This window comes from Vombatus ursinus, unplaced genomic scaffold (assembly GCF_900497805.2).
Source record: "Vombatus ursinus unplaced genomic scaffold, bare-nosed wombat genome assembly UNPS02014786.1, whole genome shotgun sequence".
NCBI classification, from domain to species: domain Eukaryota; kingdom Metazoa; phylum Chordata; class Mammalia; order Diprotodontia; family Vombatidae; genus Vombatus; species Vombatus ursinus.
In genome coordinates, this window is record NW_020954564.1 from 38,439,503 (window position 1) to 38,460,438 (window position 20,936).

Below are 20,936 nucleotides of genomic sequence, written 5' to 3' on the forward strand. Positions count from 1 at the left end.
ACAGAGCAAATAGGTTCCATTCTCCCACTTTTGCTCCCCCCTCATTCTCTTATCTTCACTTGTGCTTGACAGATTAGTGTGTGTTTCAGGAAGATAAATGCTTTTTCAGATATTCTGACAGAGATGTCTCTTCCCAGGAGAAGAACTTACAATCCCTTTCCAAGATCCAACATGACAAGGGGATCCAAAGGAGGTGCCCTTCGACTTAGTGTCCAAGGTCAGGGCAAAGGGAGATGGAGCTGAATGTGGCTAAGGGAATCCTGTCAGGACTGAAAAAGAATGTCTTCTGACCCTTGCACTGGATCAACATCTGAGGGAGAGCAGAAGTTATTATCTAAAGCCAACTCCCTTATCTTTCTCTTTAACTCTCCTTCAAAATGAGAAAAATAGAGCTGACTGCCAAGAATGAGGGAAATTCTGCTTTCCCTGTAGACTACCAGCAATGTTGGTCCTACTACAGAGACTACTGGTCCTGCGAATGAGTCCAGCTGATTACAGTGAGCTTAAAGGGCCAACTAACACACTGGACAGCAAAATCAGGATTCAGAAATATCTACCTTGGGAGGCTAGAGCAATAGTCTAACCAAAACCCTTTAGATGAAATCCAAAAGTCAAAAATAGAAAGGCCTGTAAGTGGGTCGACTCTACAAGCATGTAATGGGGACAATCTGGACAGATAACGGTTCATGGGGAACCATGGGAGGAAACATAAAAAGATCTGGGAACTTTAGTGGACTCTAAGCTCAATATGAATCAACAAAGTACATAACAGATTAAACAGATAACACAATCTTAGTCTAGTAGTGATTGGATAACAATAAGACATGCTTTAGAGGATATATGTGCTCACATATGGATTAGATGTTATTCATGGGTTGGTGGAGAATTTGGGGCCTGATAGAAATGGGTAGGTTACCTTCCTTACTTCACAATTTCACCATGGGTCAGTTCCATTAGGGAGTAGTGTTTATTGGAATATTTCTTTGGGATTCTGTGTAAGGCCAGAGAAGCTAGACTTCCAATCAGCCAGAATCTCGGGCTGGGCGGACCTCAGCTGATTTGCAGGCTTCTGGCAAACATCACATGTAACCCTAGCTGTGTTTAGTCTCTGATTTGCTTTGAGTGCATCATTGATTCCCCCAGGGACTGTGCCTGGTTGAACCTCCAATGACTTCATTTGCTGAGATGGAAACTTTAATTCAGCTCAGTGAAGAAAATGCAATTTGGTGCATTTCATCAATTTGTTGCCACCTTAATTTACTATAGTTCTATACAGTGGCTGAATGATAAAGAAGTTGAAAACAAGCTATAACACGTTTAAGATTATAAAAGCTGCTTTCCCTTCCTTGTTGAGTGACTTTGGCAAATGCCCCTATATACTCATGTCCTCAAATTCTTTCCTAGTCTGTGTTTCTTTTGATCCTCAACCTGATACAACCTCATATTTATAGACTCTTAGAGCTAGCAGGGTCTTTAGAGATCATTTAGTCCAGTGGTTATAAAACTTTTTTTTTTGCTTATTGTTCAGTATTATTCTTGGCTGAACACTGAATGTTCAAAATGACAACACTACAGTAGAGTAGGGAAACACGCATTGGCACGATTGCAAGTGTGAGTTACATACAATTCAGGGCACACTGAGGGAAAATTGAGGGACATTAGGGAAGAGTGTTGAGCTAATCCAACCCCATTATTTTATGAATTTTAGAAATAAAAAAGTGAGGCATGGAAAGGGACAGTGAACTGCCACAGCTAAGTAGCAGCTGGGGCTCAAACTTGGGGCTTCTGCCTCCAAGTACCTTCTCTGACGGGGTAGGGGAACACGGAAAGTAATATGGGAAATTATTTTTAAAAAAGAAACAATTTTATTTTTTTTTTCCTACAGCACTTTTTTCCCCTCTAGGTTTGTTGGACAAGTCTCACAACATTTTGGAATTTGTTTTACCTTTTACCTGATTGCCTGAGTCGACTTCTCTTTTTCTTGGAAGTGTGAGGAATCTTACTTGAGTCCTCTCTGTACAAGTACCATTAGAGAAACTAACATTAATTAGATAAACATGGTGTACACAAAATAACACCTGGACTTAATAATCAGAGGACCTACATTTGAGTTATGACTTCATACTTCTATGAGTCTGAGTGACTTCTTTCAATGTTCTAGGCCTTTTTCCTCCCAAATATCTGCATGGAACTAGATGATGGATGATAGAATTCCACTCAACAAACATTTTACATGTCTTTCCCTACTGGTTCTAAGTGAAAATAGAAGAGTGGGTTGGGAAGCAGTAGGACCTTCATTGACCTTGCTAATATATCCAGTTACCATCAGAAAACATCCTTACAAAATCTCAGTTTTTAATATATATGTGGACACAATACACATATATACATGTATAATATGTGTATATGTATATGTGTGTTTGTGCGTGTGTGTGTGTGTGTGTGTGTGTGTGTGTATTATTCAGGGGACCATGGTAGTGACAATATCTTGTCAGTATCAAACAGTCATTCAAAAGACTTTTATTAAGTGCCTCCTATGTGCCAGGCATTGTGGTAAACAGGCATCGGCCGGGTTAGGGCGATGTGCAAAGGAATTAAGCAGGCCAGTCTCTGGGGCCAGTGGAAGTAAAGGGGTGACTGGGTTCATTGCTAAGACAAAGGATGGTCCCCAGGGAATTACTGTTACAGAAAGTTCCAAGCCCAGAACATCTACTTATCCCCCACTTCCAGGCTTGTCACTCAGACCTGCCTTTCCTGACAAGAAGTTCCTACTTCCACTTTTCAACTAACCCAACCCTCCGGAAACAAACTAGTGATCAAGAAGTGTGTGTGTGTGTGTGTGTGTGTGTGTGTGTGTGTATTACCTCAATCCTACTCTAGTGAGGAAAAAGAAGAAAAACATGTTTTTTTTTTTACACCATACCTTTAAATTTCATTGTATTTCCCCACAGAAACATTCATTTTATAGTATATTACAATGTTTTAACTAAAAGGCAGAGTATAATATTGGATAAAGAACTAGCCCGGGATCCAGAGTACTAGGCTTTCAGTACTACCTCTGATAGATACTGGCTATAGGAATAATTCTCCACGAGGTCATTTAACCTCCAAAAGTTCCCAAGGTAAGTTTCTTAAGATTCTAAGTTACAGAAACAGAGAGGAAGTTTCCTTATCTGAAATTCTCTGCACCAGGGATATCACAGACCTGTCTGAACTACTCAGCAGACAGACATTTTCCTAAAGCACAGGGCTGACGGTGTCGCTCCACTGCTCAATAAACTCCAGTGGCTCTCTATTACCTCCAGGATCAAATATAAAATCCCATGTTTAGCTTTAAAAGCCCTTCACAGTGTGATCCCTTCCTTTCTAGTATTCTTACACCTTATTCATACTCTCAAATCCATCCATATTGTCCTTTAGATATTTCTGGCACAAAACACTCAGTCTCCCCTTCATCTCCCAACCCCTTGCCTTTCCACTGGTCGTTGCTCATATCTGGAGTGTTCTCCCTCCTCTTCCTGACTTTCTTCAAGACTGAGTTCTGGACTGCCAGAGGTCTTTTCAGGCGCTAGCCCCTGTCCTCCACTGTCAGTGCCTTTGCTCAGCGATTACCTTCTATTTATGCTATATATACTGTTTTTTATTTGTTTGTTGTCTTTTTACATATTGTCTCTCTCTATGAGAACTTCAGCTTTTTTGGTAAACTGACTGAATTTTTGGCTTTCTGAAGATCCCTCGGCTACTGCATCCTTCTTCTATAAGCTGTCTCCCCAACCACCCCTCCCCTGCACAGTAGGCCCTTCCTCTGATTGGTCAGTTATGTAAGGACTGCTCCTCTCCCCTCCCTCCACTTTACCTTCAGGAGAAACCCAGGCCAGTTATGTTCACTTTAGCTATTCTTGACTCTGGCCTTTTTTTTTAAATCACCATGTCCTTGCACACGTACTTTCTTCGTACTCCCTATACAACCTTGCTTTTCTTCCTTCTGCCATTAAAATATGAGCTTCTTGTAGAGAAGGTCTGTATTTTTACTACTTTTTTTTCTTTTTTTTTTAGGCAATTGGGGTTAAGTGACTTGCCCAGGGTCACACAGCTAGTAAGTGTCAAATGTTTGGTCTGAGGCCAGATTTGAACTCAGGTCCTCCTGACTTCAGGGCTGTTGCTCTATCCACTATACCACCTAACTGCCCCCTGTATTTTTACTTCTTAACAAATGCTTGTGACCTGACTGTATCACCAGCACATAGTAAGCATTTACAAATATTTGTTGACTGACATATATAGTACACATATACACAAATAGTTGCCTGTGTCTTTTGTGGGATAGCCCTGGAATCCACCTGTTATATTAAGGTAGCATAGTGAAGAGAGCACGGATTTTGGAATATAGAAAAAACGGGATTCTATTCCTAGCTCTGTCATTCACTAACCTGTGCCTTAGTTTCTGCCCCTGTAAAATGAAGAAGTTAAATTATGTGACCTTTATGCTCCCTTCCAACTCTGATCTTTTATGTTTTAAGGGTCCTTCCAGTTATAACATTCTCTGGTCACTTTCAGTGTTAATATTCTATGATTCTATATAAAATTGTTCCTATAGGAAAATGCTTTCTAAAGACCAGACAATGAACTTAACAATGAACTTCAGGTTCACAACCCTCATATAAGTGGGCCTGTCTGTCCTACCGTGTGTGAAAGGGAATGGTGAATGTTTTGCAGCTCTTGTCTAGAAGGTGGTATTTTCCCCTAATTAAGGACGGGTCTGAGAGCTTTGCCTTCTGCAAGCTTCTAATGCCAAACTCACTCCAATCTCAGCAGGTGAGGAAGTGCCTTGGTGGTTACCTCCTTAAGGAACCTGTCTGTCAGCTCCTATCCCTTTCCTCTTTACATCTGTTCTAGCAGCCAGGAGCTGGGTCATAAGTTCCCTTGCTCATTTCTCTGCAGCTCAGTCTGGAGGCTATGGGGAAGAGGAAAGAGAGCAAGAGAGAGCGTTGTGTACCCAGAGTTTAAGTGATATCTTCAGGGCTGGAGAAAATGTAATTCTGTTTGAGCAGTTTGTAGGCAGTTTTGCAACTCATCCACATCAGTGAGGGACCCAATGAAGTCATTAAATGCTAATCACAGGCAGCTAATCAGGAATCAGTGGGAGATCTACCAATTAATGGGGGCTGGAACTTGAAAAGCTGAAGTGCCAGAGGCTGGAGGAATAAAAAGTAATAAAACTAAGAATGAGTGCTGTGCATGGTTGAAAATCTCTGGTAATGAGTTGTGTGTTACTCATCTCATCCTGTCACAGAAGGGTCAGAGACATCTTCATGTCCAGCAAACACTGGCTCACCAGCAGCTTTCCATTCTTCCAAAGGCTGAACACAATTGTATTTTCTCTGCCTGGACCAGAAGTCACAGAATCATGATCTCACAGTGGGGAGGGTACTCCAAGCTCATCTAGTCCACCCTGGACCTGAACATCATTTGTGACAAGTGGTCATCCAACCTTTACTTGTAGACCTGGAGTGAAGGGAACCCACAGCAGCATGCTGAAGTCAGCTCTAACTAGCTTGGGAGAGCTGATTGTTAAATCATTGTGGGCATTTACACCTGAGAAATCTGCAGTCATTACAAATCGGGCTTGATTTATTGCTTTGTTGATTTTCGAGACTTAAGGAATGTTAATAATTTGGTTTTAACTTAAAAGTGGGTACATACATCCCGTGTGCTCCCCCCAAAGAGCCAGGTTGTTAAATATTTATAAGTATGCGCTTGCATTGCTATATAAATATTACTTGAGCTCAGAAGGAGCTCAGGGAATGAAGTCATCGCCATACTGGAGGCCTGGTGACTGGCAGTTAACCATTTATACAGCACTTTAAAGTCTGCAAAGTGCTTTACATCCTTTATCTCATCTGAGCCTCACAACACCCCTGAGAACCCACTAATGGTCTCCCTAAATGACTCATTTCCCTTTGGGATTCCCCTAGTTGTTAGAAAGACCTACCCCTTCCTACCTCTTTACATCTAGCCTAAATTTATCTCATTGCAACTTCCATGCATTGCTTCTAGATCTGCCCTCAATGACCAAGCAGAGCAAATCTAATCCTTTTCTGTGGGACAGCACTGTCACATAATTGAAGACAAATATCCTATCTCCCTAAGTCTTCTCTTCTCCAGGCTAACCCTTCCCGTTTTCTCTAACTTGCCCTAATAGGACATGAAGTCAAGAGCAGTGTGGTATATAGGAGAAAGAGCACAGTGTGCAGAATTGGGAGACTTTGGGTTGGAAAGCCAAGGATGAGCTTGGTCAGGTTCTTTCATCTCCCTGGGACTCAGTTTCCTCTGTCACGGATGTTATGTGATATAGTGGTAAGAACACTGGTTATTGTGGTGGAAGATGAGGATCTGAATGTTAAGTGTGAGCTTGAGAGAATCATTTCACTTTTCTAGGCCTCAATTTCTTTATTTGCTGTATGGGGGAACTGAAACATCATGTCAAAGATTTTTTTCCTGCTTTAACTCCTGCGATGCTTGTCTAACCAGCTGGCATCAATTTCTTCCTCCAGGGAGATCCTACAACATTTAGAATCTATAAATCAAACAGATCAAAGAAGATAATCTCTGAGATCCCACCCAGTGCTGAGGTTCTGTGACTGTTTAGCAAGGATTAGTTAACAGTCAGCTGGAATAATAGCTCCCAGTTACGTAGCACTTTGCAATTATGGAGTGGTTTTCATCCATTATCTTCTTTGATTGGGGCAATAATTCTGTGAGTAAGGCAGGAAAGGGATTATTACCTCGATTCCACAGAGATAATGACTTGAATTTCTAGAGTACTTTAAGGCTTACAAACATTCTCCTCACAACAATCCTTTGAAGTACAAGTATTACTATTCCCATTTTACAAATGGGGAAACTGAGATCCAGAGAAAATAGTACAGTGCTTGGTACCAAATAAGTACTCAATATATGATTTATTATTCTTTCATAAGTGATTGGTCCAGGGTGATAAAGAAAGAGGGGAGTTTGCTATCTTGGCTTGTAAATCCTTCCTCCTCCTCCCCAAACCATTTGACTACACTACCTACGTCTGTTGTATTCTTATGTGGCCTTCCTGTCTCCATGACTTGAATTTCCTACAATTCTCTCAAACTCAATCTAGACACATCTGAATACCTTTCAGACAGCAGAGAATGCAATTTACTCTAAGTGGCTGAAACAGGACCAATGAAAAGGTCACTAACATTATTCTGAAGCATTAACCTTTGAGGATTAAATTTGGCCCAGGGAGGGGAAAGGAACAGGAGGCAAAATAAAATGCTCATTATCCTGCATTTTGTTGTGTGGCTACTCAGCAGGTCTGCTTCTATCTGGGGAGTGCTTTCTGTTCCTTGCTCCCTCTCCATTCAGAGTATTTCCCCCTACACAAACTGCACCTGCTTTTATATGCTCTTGAACTGGTCTCTACTTGTTTTTTACATGTAAATAACAGGATCTTAGAATTTAAAGGGTCCTTGGAGGCCACAGGGTCAAAGGATTTAGGACTAGAAGAGTTTGTTTACATCAACCCTTTCATTTTTCACAGGAAGAAACTGAGGCCCAGAAGGAGAAGATCCTAGAGATATCAAGGCATAAAACCAGAATTCAAACCCAAATTTTTAACTTCCAATTCAAGGCCATTTCCACTTTAGCATCTAGTCTAATCTCCCAACCTTCTACAACAGCAGTTCTTTAGATGAGATCTAGGGAATTTTTTTTAATGTGTTGATAATTGTATTTCAGTGTGTTGGGTTTCTTTTGTCATCCTATGTAATTTATTTCAGGCATTTAAAAAACATTATTCTGAGAAGGAGTCCATAGGCTTCAACCAGACTTCCAGAGAGGTCCATGACAAAAAAGGCCAACAAACTTTGATCTACAGTCTTACTGACAGAAAGGTCTTCTAGATACTTCTTGAATATTTCCAGTGAAGCAGAACTCACTGCTTATCAATAAATTGTAATCCTTTATAGTACTTTTGTTTACATTGTCTTCTGGCACAAGAATCTACCTCTTTTCTACCAGTCCCAGTCAATAGAGATCTTACTTTAGTGCCTTCAGGCTCAGTCTCATCTCTCAGGAGATTTTAAGCTACTCGAGGACAGGGAATTCTTTCACACACACATGCTTTTCTAGCATCATACAGTACATGGAAAAAGGGTAGGCATCAGGCACTCAGAAGAAACTGAGTGATAAAGGCTTTGCTCCATGAGCTAAGTACAAGCTTCACCTGGCTCTGTTTACTTCATGATCTTGGAACAGAAATCACTTCACTTGGGTTGGATTAGATCAGCACTAATGGCATGTATGTGTGTGTGTGTGTGTGTCTGTGTTTGTGTGTGTATGTGTGTGTGTGTGATGGACCCCTTTAGAAGCTTAGTGAAGCTTTTGGACCCCTTTTCAGGACAATATTTTTAAACACATAAAATAAAATATATAGGAAACAAATTATATTGAAATAAAATGCAATTTTCCCCATCTCAATTTACAGGTCCAGGATAATCTAAAAGACTGTAATCTAAAGACCTATTCCTCTTCATGTGGCCCCCATGCCACCAGCTCTCCTATGCTATATTCTTTGTTCAAAAATTCTATTTTCAAAGGTTTTTTCCAGCTCTGACACTCTATGGATAAATGATCAGTGTGGTGTACTGTTAAGAACATTAGACATAGAATCTGAGAAGTTGGGTTTGTAGAGGAGGGGAATGAGCCCATGTTTACGAATTTGGGGAAAACATTTGTTCCCCAGATAAAGTAACCTCTAAAACTAAAGGAATAAAACTATGGGGTTTACACTTTACTTCCCTCCCTATTGGTGCCAACAAGATGAACAAGAATGATTTTATTTTAAAAAGGGTCTCTACCATCTTAGAGATTTCCTGTCAATACAGGTAATTCTGATCAGACTAATCTCAAAAAATGTATTTCCCACAGAAACCAACCTGACCTTTAGCAGGTGACTGATATGACCACGAAGCTTGCACACTCCCCTCATTTCTATCTTGCTGTGGAATATCACCGATTGGCCACGAACTCTAAAAGAGCTTTAAAAACTCAATTTGTGCCCCAAGAAGCTGAGGTTATTCCTAGCCTAAGCCCTCTTCCTTGGTGCGCTAATGAATTTATTTTTTTTTCAATCTGGCTACTCACTAACCAGTCTTATAGCCCTTGTGATGCGTGAGATTCTCCCCACCTGCTCCTATACTTACTAGATATGCAAGAAATTTCAACTCTCTGAGCCTCAGTTTTCAAATCTGTAAAAAGATTAAGTCAAACTAAGAGATATCTAAACTCTGTTCCAACTAATTGTTCTAACATTCATTATTTTAAACATTTTTCCAGTTTTTACTATCCTATATTAGAATCATTGAATCTTGGAGCTGGAACGGACATTAGAGATTGTGTAAACCAATCCTTCAAACCATCCTAAATGTCTCTTTCATAGAATTTCAAATGAGTGACCATCCAGGGACAGGGTAGCACATTCTAGAACCCTCTGTACTCTTTTCTCTCCCTTGCCCCGAAATGCTAGCCAGAATCCCACATCCCCAAGAGCCTCAGATGCTAAGAACTTTATATTTCCATCTGTGGGTGCCCATCCTAAAGTATTATAGCTAAATGTTATTGGGCTATAAATGTGAGTATTTCATGTCCCTTCCAGACATAACATTCTACTTTTTATGGTCCTTCTAGCACTGCCATGGTGGGCTGTATGTTATAACATGCTATATGCTAAGGTTCTTTCAGTTCTAACATTCTATGGATCTAAGAGTTGGATGAGATAGAAAGATCTCTGAATTTAGAGTTAATTGACATGGGCTCTAGTCCTTCATTTTCCAGTTATTGGCAAGTGACTTCACCTCTCTGCCTTAATTGATTAAAATGCTCATGACAATACTTAAACTACCTATTTTACAAGTAGTCATGATCAAAGTAGTTTATTCATGATAAAGCTTTATATAAGCCTGATTTATTGTGACTGACTTCATAAAGGTCTATCTCTAATAAAGATGCTAGAGACAACAGGACTGAAGTTTCCTAAGTCGGCCCAAGCAGAACTGCTATTTAGTTGTTCCAGGGACACAGGGACACGGAGACACCTTCAAAGATTGCCTCCTTTCTTTTCTGTTTTCCTGGCTTCACTATGCCCCATTCTAGATGGAACTCCCTGCTCTTCTGTGGTCTCTGGTGCCATTAGTCCGTCTGGATTAGGACCTATTAATGGTTTTCTAAATGGCCTTCCAAAGTCATTCCTGGTTGCCTTGGCAGTTTGTTAAGTTCAGGGCATAGGGAGTCAGGAACAGTTTCAAGCTGAGCAATTACCACTAAAAAGAGGTCTGTGTTAAAGAAAAGGTGAGGGGAGAGCTTAGGAGGGATCATTTATGGCTGGAAAGATTCCAGTAATTCAGTTTGTTTTAGGTAACTGAGCGGTTAAGGATGAAACCTGGGTCAGCTCTGTTAGAGAATTGACATAAGGAGTCAAGGCACATATATAGATGTGTTTATGTAGGTGTGTATGTGTCTGCTTCTGTGAGAGGTACAGAGAGTGTCTATCTGTGTAGGATTATGTGTATATGTACACATGTATTTGTGTGTGGTAGATTGATGGTGCTTGTGTGTTCATATGCACGTGATTATATAGAGTTTGTATATGTTGACGTGTGTGGAGGTATATGTGTCTGTAGTCAATGAAATTTTGTGTTACTATTCATGTATGTGGGTTTAAAGGAATCTGTGTATGTGTTTGTATGCATTTGTATAGGGATGCATGTGTATTTTTCTGTAAAGGTGTTTTTGTCTAGACATGCATAGGTCTGAGGGGGTAATGAGATTGTATATGTTCACTGTAATATATGTTTTTGAGATTGTGTGTTTTTGTTTATATGTATTGTTTTTGTGCAGGTATGTTTTTATGGGTATGCATGTGCCAATGGTTAAGAATGTGGTGTGTATATATGTTAAGAAATTCAGAAGAACAGAAAGAAAAGCAATTAAATTGTTTAGGGTTGAAATTATAGTCTTGAAATAGTGAAGGCAATAATATTAACAGGTAAGATTAAGCCAGCCCCAAAGGGATATTTTTTTTAATTAATTTTTTATCATATCAGTGAACTGAGAAAAGAAGGCTATTCATATCCTGTGGTGACAAAAAGCCCACCCTTTAAGTAATTGTTGAGGAACCATGTCAACCACACTGTGCTAGAAAGAGTCTGTCATGTACACCAGGTCTTTCATTTATCTTGTCTTCTCTGGCCCTTGCGTCCTTCCACATAAGTAACTCTGCCTTATGATTGTGCATAACCCTATTTTACAGATGAGGACATTGGGGATTCCAGAATTGACCTTAAAAGGAAATAAGATTTCATATTTGCTGCTCTTTCCAATTTCTTACTGCACTTAAGTTAATCGTCTTCTAAGGATTATTCAGTAAGAGCTGAAAGGGCTCTCAGAATCCATCTAGTCCACCTTTCCTGTTCTATGGTTGAGGAAACAAAGATTTGAGGAAGTTAAATTTCTTGCCCAAGGTCACAGAGGGAGGATGCCTCAGGGTCAGAATTTTAATCCATGTCCTCTGACTCTAGAGTGTTTTTTCCTCTGTACCACATTACCTCCAGAACTCTAGCTAATGAATGACTCATGTCTTGGAATCCAAATCCTGTGTTCCTAGGCATACTTGTCCCTATGGAAAAGCAGCATTTTCTGCATTATGTTAAGTTCTACAAATTCGAATTTCCTTCTGACTCATTTTCTACTCCCATACTGTAATGTCTCCACAATCTCACAATTGTCCATGCACTTCTCTAAATTCCTCCTCCATAACCCCTATAAATCTTCTACAGATGATCCATCAAACACACTGGAAGTATTTCTCTAGTTCTCCTAATATATCATGGATAGCCTGAAAGGTAGGGTACACACACACACACACACACACACACACACACCCTATCCATCCATACATCTATATGCATATACATATACATGTTCATATGTGCATGCACATGGGTATGTATACATTTATGTGTACAGACAGTTTGGGCATTATGCAAATTCACATTAAGCAAATTTGACTTTACTTAAAAAATTCTGAAAGAAATTGGCATTTCAAAAAAAAAATAGGCTTATGTTAACTTTACTGTATAATACTGTGCTCTCCCCAATCCCAGCCCCGCGTCTGCCCCTTGATCCCTAGCCTCCTCCCTCCAAATATCCCCCCCCCAAAAAATAAATAAAAACAAACCTCAAAATAAAACCCTCGAGCGAAAGCAGAAGGGATGAGCTGGAGAGACCACCGCTGCCATCTCCTGATGGAGGACTTGGCTTGAGACCTTCAGCCATCCCCTGCAACGTGTCTGTCCCGGGCCCCTACGTGTCCGTGAACTGTGTGCCGGCCCCTTTCCTCCACCGGTGAGTGCCTCCCTCCCGCCCTTCCTCACATCCATGGACATATTTCCATTACATAAAAATGGCTTTACATAGAAGTCTGAAGAACAATCCATTTACAAGCTACAACTAAGTTCTAACTTTAAATATATTTGCATTATGCAAATTCAATTCCCAGGCAAGGGTTGGCAGGACCTCTGGCTCTGACTCTCCACAGGCGGCAGGGACTACAGCAGCTGTGAAGGCAGTGGGTGTAGCCCCTCACTGGGGGTCCTCTGCTCCAGGTGCTGAAATGACTCTGGCTGCTAGGCAGCAGAGTGGTGGAGGGGGTAGGTCATGTGGAGCTCCCCCTTACCCCACCCCCAGACCAGGAGAGGGAGAGGTCTGAAGAAAGGTCCTTATGTTAAGTGAGAACATGCATACATGCATATATGTATGTATGTATGTGAGTATGTCTATATATCTATACCTCTATCTATCTATATCTATGTATGTATAACCTATATATGTGTGTGTGTGTGTGTGTGTATACGTGTGTATACACACACACACACACACACACACAGCCTGTGGATACTAATACAAAAGTGATACCATCTAAGCCCGATGGGCAATAGGATGTATACAAAATAACCACCCAGTGATGGGGGGTAGGGGGAGCTCAATGGGAGAAACAGGAAAAATCTCTAGAAGGAGATTATTTGAATTATACCAATATGTGTGTATGTCTATCTCTATCTCTATAGTATGAGATCACATTTGAACTCAGTGGAGCATATGAGCTAGCTGTCCAATATTCCTCTTTCTGGTTTCCCAAGGAGGCTGTATTTTCCAGGCATACCAGTTCTCACAGTTATTTCTTATAGCATTTCTCATACGCAAGTTATCATTGACAGTCTGCTGCCTTCTGCTTAGGTCCATCATAATATGTTTTCCATTGCCCCTTGGATCACCTCCAACTCTAGTTAGTTCTTCTGAGTTCAGGTTATTCCATTATTTTCCCCCAACTAGCAACATCAGGAGATTATTGATGTTGAAAAAAATGGGTTTTTTCCTACAGTGGTCAGCTTGGGATTTTAGAAATATGGACACTCATTGTACAGAGATGACTCATTGTCACCTGAGCAAAGTTGTTACATAGGTAAGGTATGTCCTTGTTGTTCCTCTATCTTGATTGTCTTACCCCCTTCCAGGACATTATCCCACCATGTCCTCAAATACGATTTCTCTCACTATAGTGCCCTGCCTGGACGTGACATTCTAGACAGTCTTCCATGCTTAGGACCTTCCATCAGACATTTTTAAAAATTTTATTAATATCTCCTTAAAATTTCATAGGAAGGTTATGCCTATGTTTAATGTATTTAGCAAGAAATTAATATAGTACATCAGAAGTCAATTAACATAGTACATTGGGACTCAGTTCTTTTAACTCTTTCAGTAATCTATGGATCTATTAAATGCTGTCCATGGTCACATTAAGGTTTTTATTTGTTTTGATTTGTTTTGTTTTTTTTCTGACTATCACTTCACACTAATATTGAAAAACAGCATCAACAACAATAAATCAATTTTTTGTTTTGTTTTGTTTTGTTTTTCCACATGATTTGCTATCTTTCCACCACTTCCTCATCCTCTGATTATTCGGTTGAGTTTTTGAAGGATTCCAAATTTAAACCTTCTAAATATTATCATGTTCAGGTCCACTCCCATTAGAGTTAGTTCATATTGTATTCACATAAATATGTACATAACCTCCCAGGTGAATGAAATCTCACTGTGGGTAGCAGCTGTTTACTTTGCTCAGCACCTAGTATAGTACTTTGTACAAAAATGCTATACCAATAGTAATAAAAATTTGAATTCACATTTATAGGTTTTAAAGTTTGTAAAGCACCTTTCAAATATTATCTCATTTAACTCTTTCAAATGGCTTCCCACCATTACCCCCACTGCTCCTCATGCATTTTAACAATTAGAAGTGCCTTTGGCCAAAAAAACAAAATCTTCGTAAATGTAAATACTCCAAAAGAAGGCCTGTGGGTCTTTGAAGAATGATAACCCTACTGCCTTTAACAAGTATGTGGACGATTGCCCATTTTCTTTTAGTATAATCTATTAGCTTGAGAAGACTTAGTCAGAAGTATGATCTGCCAAACCTGGAATGACTGTGACCTGGAGACCATTAATACATACCCACATTGGTAGGGCAGACAATTGAAGGATGTCTGGCTAGAAGAAACTATTAAGTCAGTAGAGTAGGAAATAATCTCTCTCTCTTTCTCTCTTTCTCTTTTTCTCTCTCTCTCAATGATCATTAATATCATTAATTGTGCACTATGTGCCTGGCACTTTGCTAGGCCTGTGGATACTAACACAAAAGTGATACCACCCAAGCCTTAAAGGAGTTTACATTCTAAGGTGGGGATGGGAAATAGGATGTATACAAAATAACCACCCAGTGATGGGGGGGTACAGGGAGCTCAATGAGAAAAACAGGAAAAATCTCTAGAAGGAGATTATTTGAATTGAACCTTACAAAAAACTAGGATTCCAAGAGGAATAAGTAAGTGAGGAAGGAGCTTTCCAGGCCTGGAGAAGTATTCTAAGAAGCAGAATTTGGAAGGCTGTTTAGGGATAATGGCAAAGTAGCCTGGTTGGGGAGGAACACAGAATGTGTGTTGGATAGTGATGTATAATCGGCCTAAAAAAAGAAGCTGGAGCCTGATTCCAAATAGAAAAGTTTATATATTCTATCCTAAAGAAATGGGGAGTCATCCAAACTTCTTGAGTAGTAACATACCTGAATTTTAGGAATATCAAATTGGCTGATGTTCGAAGGAAAGAATGTGGTAGGGGGAGACTAAATTCAGAGAGACTCATTAGCAGATTATTGCAATAGTCCAGGCAAAAGTTAATGATGTGCTTAGTGGGGTGCTCAAGCCCCAACCCTAAGATCAAGTCTCAGGAAGCCTCCCAATTTTTCAGTAGGCCCCTGTTCTATGAGAAAATTTTCTCTTGTTGCAGAACACATTCTCTTATCAGAACGAACAGAGGGGTGCCTGGCCTAAGGATTTTTGTCACTGGCTGGCCCAAGGACTCTCTCTCCCTCTTGTAGTCAGATCCCAAGGTCCATGCCTCTGATAACTCCCTTAATGTCTGATATACTCCCTACACTTTCCCATCCATGGCTTCCAAAGACACCTGGACCTTAGATTAGCTAATTAGTATCCCTGGCATTGCTTTCCCATTCCCCTTTTCCACATAAATCTCATCACCATCTTCAGTCTCTAGAAGGTTCCCTTAAGGATCCATGCCCACTTTTGCTAAAATGTCACAATAAACTTTTTGCCACTTAACTAAGAGAAGACTTGAGTGTGAATTCATTCCAGGTGACCCTGCCTGGGCATTCTTGAGGTCCCAGCACATCAAAACATCTTCATTTTTGGTGGCACAGTGCAGACAGCTGCCTGACTCTCAAACTCTCCTCTTGTCAAGATCAGAAGGTACATAAGTCTCCTCTCCCTCTAGCCCTTTTTCATCTTGCAGTCAGGTGTCACTCTCCAACTACCTAGGAAGGCTTGGAGATACTTTTCAAGCCTGATGCTTTCAGGCTCTCTGGTGGAGTGTTTCGAGTCCTGGGCACACCTCTCACCACATAGGGGATACCCTATCTGAAAGTGTATGCCCACTTCACTCATTTCTCTGGGAGGCTGGGGACTTTCAGTGGTTGCAGGTGCTTTTTTGGTTTCACAGGCTTACTGGCAAAGAAATGGGGCAATCTTTTTCAATTCCCCAAAATTTGCCTCTGGGTTGCCTTTTATAGAACTGGAAAAAGTTTGGTTTCTCCCAAGCACCCCATCATGATGAACAGGGCAGTTGTTTGAATAAAATGAAGAAAGCATATGCCAGAGATGCTGGCGATTACAAACTGTATAAGAGGTGAGGTTGACAAGACATTGTAAATGACTGGATATAGGGAGTGAAGGAGAATTTGGAGTGGAAGAAAATCTCAAGTTTTCCCACCTGGGTAGTCCGACTGGAATATCGGTGCTGCCTTAGACTGCAATAGGGACATTGGAATGATGGGAAGGTTTATCCACATTCAAGTGGAGATGGCAAACTTTATGTTTTAAATGCAGAATGAAGTAAGGAGTCAGGGGACCAAGGACCCTGATGTTCAGGAGCAGAGTGTAAACCACCTAAGATATTCAGGAATTGACTGACCAGGCAGAGAACAAACACCATGCTGCTGTGGAAATAATTCAGCAGTAAAAACCACTAATTTAGGACTTGAGTCTTAATTTTGCTTCTAAGTATCTATGTGACTTTGAAGAAGGCATTAGAGCTCATGAGGCCTATTTCCTCTGTAAAATCAGGGGTCTCTGGGTAGATTTCAGGGAGTCCATGAACTTGAATAGAGGAAAAATACATCTTTATTTTCACTAACATTGGGTTTCTGCTACAATATTATTCTGCATTTAAAAATATTATAAGAAAGGACTCATAAGCTTTAGCAGGTCGTCAACAGGCTCCACGACACAAAGTTTTGAACCTCTGGAGTAAATGGGTCCTTCCAGATCTTACATTTTTGAATTGGTGCTCCAAGCCAAGGATATAATCAATAGGATCTTAATACAGAGAGGTTGTTTGGTGACAAGGGGACAAGGGAAGAGGAAAATGAGTGTAGCCAGGTTACAAGATATGAACAGAACCAATCAAAAAGCTAACTTTCTGGAGAGCCCTTGAGGCATTTAGGGTTAGAGTTTCTTCTATCCTTTTCCCTAGAGAGAGAATTAGCCCAATTGTCTATGGTGGCTTTGGATCTAGAGGTGGGTCAAGCGGTAGTTCCAAAGATTACTGGGGTGCAGAGAGCAGATATCCAGGCAGATCATCACCTGTATATCTATACATGTGGTGAAAACGGAGCTTTGATTGTACCAAATATACTCTTGCATGATAAGAGCTATGTTTAATAGATTGCACTGCTGGATTGAAACTGTCAGGAGTGTGTGGGGGGGAGGGGTATGTTCTTTGTGAGAATTCAAAGAAAGAAGAATGGAAAGCATTTTGTTTGGCTGCTAATGAGCCATCCATCAGCAGAGCTGACATTCTGTCAGAACAGCAGGGAGGGAGAGCCAGGCACCTCACCTTGACACCCCCTTCCCTTCCAGTGTCACCTGAGGTTATGAGTGCTTTAACCTACATCACTCATGTGTCTCACTCTATCCTAATATAATTAAGAGGGGAAGCAAGGTCAAAAAAGGTGAAGAGTTGAAAGCTCTGCTTGAAAGACAAGTCCAGGTGTCTCCCTTTTTTACCCTCTCTGCTCAAGAAGCTCAAGTATCTTACTGACCTTGCTTTTTTCTTGCCAAGAAACTGGGACTTTTAATATGTGACCTTTCCCAGAGGAATTGGCATTGTTTAGAAGGATGTGGGGAAAGCAATGCTATATCCAATGGACTGAATTCCTAATGATGGAATTCGTGGCATTAGAGAGGTAAATATTTGGGTTTATGGACTCTTCCTGAATCTCCTCATGGACACTAGTTCTGCCTACTCATACCAAAGTCCTGTCGTTGGGATGATGTCGAGGAAAGAGTAGAGGAGAATGATCACACAGGGGGAGAGAGCTCTGAAATGAGGACCCAAACAGAGAAAAGAGCTTCTCTAGCAAGTGTTAGGAACCCCAAACAAAGCAAATTTCTTGACTCTCTGATCCCCCCCATCTCACAAGACTTCTTAATGGGACCACTGAGTCACTACCCATGGGACCTTCCTTGCCCCTAGATACTGGGATTTAGAGTCTGCTTAATAATCAAAGTCTTCAAGAGCTGTAAATATTAATTTAGTAGCTCCCATTTGTAAACAAAGCTCTAATGGGCTAATTACAAATGATTCTTATTTACCACATTCACCTAGTCCCCCTTTAGTGAATGGATAGAATATTAATAAAATGGCATTTCTTTAACAAAAAAAAAAAAAAAAGTTGAGGCTTATCCTGCAGCGAAAAGAACAGTGAATTTGTGGTCAAAAGCCCTGGGTTCAAATTGTGCCATTGTCACTTATTAAATGCGTAAACTTTGGAAAGTTATTTTTCCTCCCTTGGCCTCAGTTTTCTCCTTTATGAAATGAGTTGGTTGGATATAGTTGGCCTTTAAGGCCTTGTCAAATTCTAAGTTACGACCTTTTGATCCCAATCACTCTGACTTTCAAAGTTATTTCAATATGGCCTTCTCTGTTTATTACTTTGATTTCAGGAGGTTTGCCTATTTTTGCATAATAATAATGATCACAACAATAGCTCATATTTAAATGGAACATTAAGATTCCATTAGGGTTTACAAACTATTTTCCTTGCCACAACTCTGGAAGTTAGAAAGTATCTCAAATCAGCTGGAGATGTGAAGAAAGGGAAAACAGGGTCTCTGTTCTCTAGAAGTTAACATTTAAATGGGGGAGACAACATGCATGTAATTATATGCATGCAAGATAATAGAGAGTAGGGGTAGGAGATAATTTCAGAGAGAAAAGACCAACAGAGTGTGAGGTGAGGAGAAGGAAAAGCCTGTGGAAGTGACAATTGAGTTGTCTTAAAGGAATCTAGAGAAGCCAGAAGGAGGAGGTAAGGAGGGAGAATATTCCAGGAGTGGAGGAAAGCCAGAACTGGGTAATGGATTGGCACGTGCCAGGAGAAGCAAATAGGCCAATAAAAAGAGTGTAAAGGTAGAAAAGACCCAAGTTACCAAGGGTTTTAAAAGCTCAACAGTACTTATATTTGAGAGCAGCTAGGTGGCACAGTGGATGGAGTACTGGGCATAAAGTCAGGAAGACTCATCTTTCTGAGTTCAAATCTGGCCTTAGACACCTACTAACTGTGTGATCATGGACAAGTCACTTAATCATGTTTGCTTCAGTTCCCTCATCTGTAAAATGAGCTGTAGAAGGAAATGGCAAGCCACTCTAGTATCTTTGCCAAGAAAACCCCAAATGGGGTCACAGAGAGTTGGACACAAACAAAAAAAATGATTCAACAGCAATAACTTATACTTGATCCTAGAGGCAATAAGGAGAAGAGGAGTGATGCAAGGTTAAATCTCAGGAGAGAGATTAGGGTTGGTCTTAAAAAATCTGGAAATCATCACTATAAAGATGATAATTGAACCCATGGAGCTAATGAGATCATTAAGTAAGATAGAATAGGAGAGAAGAAGAAGATTCAGGACAGACCTTTGAGGGTCAATCACAATTGGTGCATGTGACCTGGATTTACATGAAATAAAGGGAATTGAGAAACAGGGGTCAGCCAGGTTGAAGGAGACTCAGGAAAGCTCAATGTCTGTATAAGATATATGGATTTGTGGACTAACCCTTGGGGTTGTCTATACATATACCTATGTACATACATACATGCATTCATTCATTATTTATTTATCTATCTATCTATATTTTAGAGGATAGCTAGGTGGCACAGTGGATAGAGTGACATGCCTAGAGTCAGGAAGACTTATCTTCCTGAGTTCAAATCTGGGCTCAGACACTTAATAGCTGTATGACCCTGGGCAGGTCACTTTATCCTGTTTGTCTTAGTTTCCTTATCCCTAAAATGAACTGGAGAAGGAAATGGCAAAACACTTCAGTATCTTTTTCAAGAAAACCCCGAATGGGGTCACATAAAGTCAGACATATCTGAAAAACGACTGAACAACAACAACATATATATTTGAATATATAGTAGAAAATCTTCATTCACTATGTTTCTTTCCCATATCAATAATTTGGAAAATTATTTTGATTATGGAATTCATTTTGGAGGCCATACAATGGTCATAGAATATATACAGTGCGCATACCATCATCTACAAATAGGAAAATTTTGGAGACCTCACAATAATTGTGGGGCCTTTTCGACTTGCTGTCTGCACTATACACCTTCTATGGCAATGGAGAATGCCTTTGACGATCATATTTTGTACCTACTTGATATTAATAATCTGAAGATGATCTAATGGGGGTATTGTTTCATTTTTCAGAAAATTTTATATGAAGATTTCTCTATCTGATCATAATCTTCTCTCATCCCATCTTTTCCTCTGCCTTATGATCCCTAACACTGGTCTTTGTTCTCACCATGATCTCCAATCTCTCCATGGCTCTGTTCTTTTGTAGGCTATCACTTATATACTGGCTATACTGTTCTCCTTATTTATCTCAACCCCTTGTTGAAACAGTTCCATTCTACACAAGTCTTTGTGCTCAAATCCCTTGCTCTTTTGTCCATTTTACAGATGAACAAACTGAAGATCAAAGAGAGGAAGGTACTTACCCATGGTCACATGGCTAGGAAGTGATGGGACTCAAACCCAAAACATTTGACTTTCAGTTCTGCTTTTTGTCCACTACAGTTGCCTCAGCTGCTCAATTTGCTTTTCTAATGTCAACTTGGTCCTAGCCTCTAGGTATGAGTGACTATAGGTTATCAGTTACAATTTCCCCCTCTAGGGGCCCTTATACAGGAGAAAACC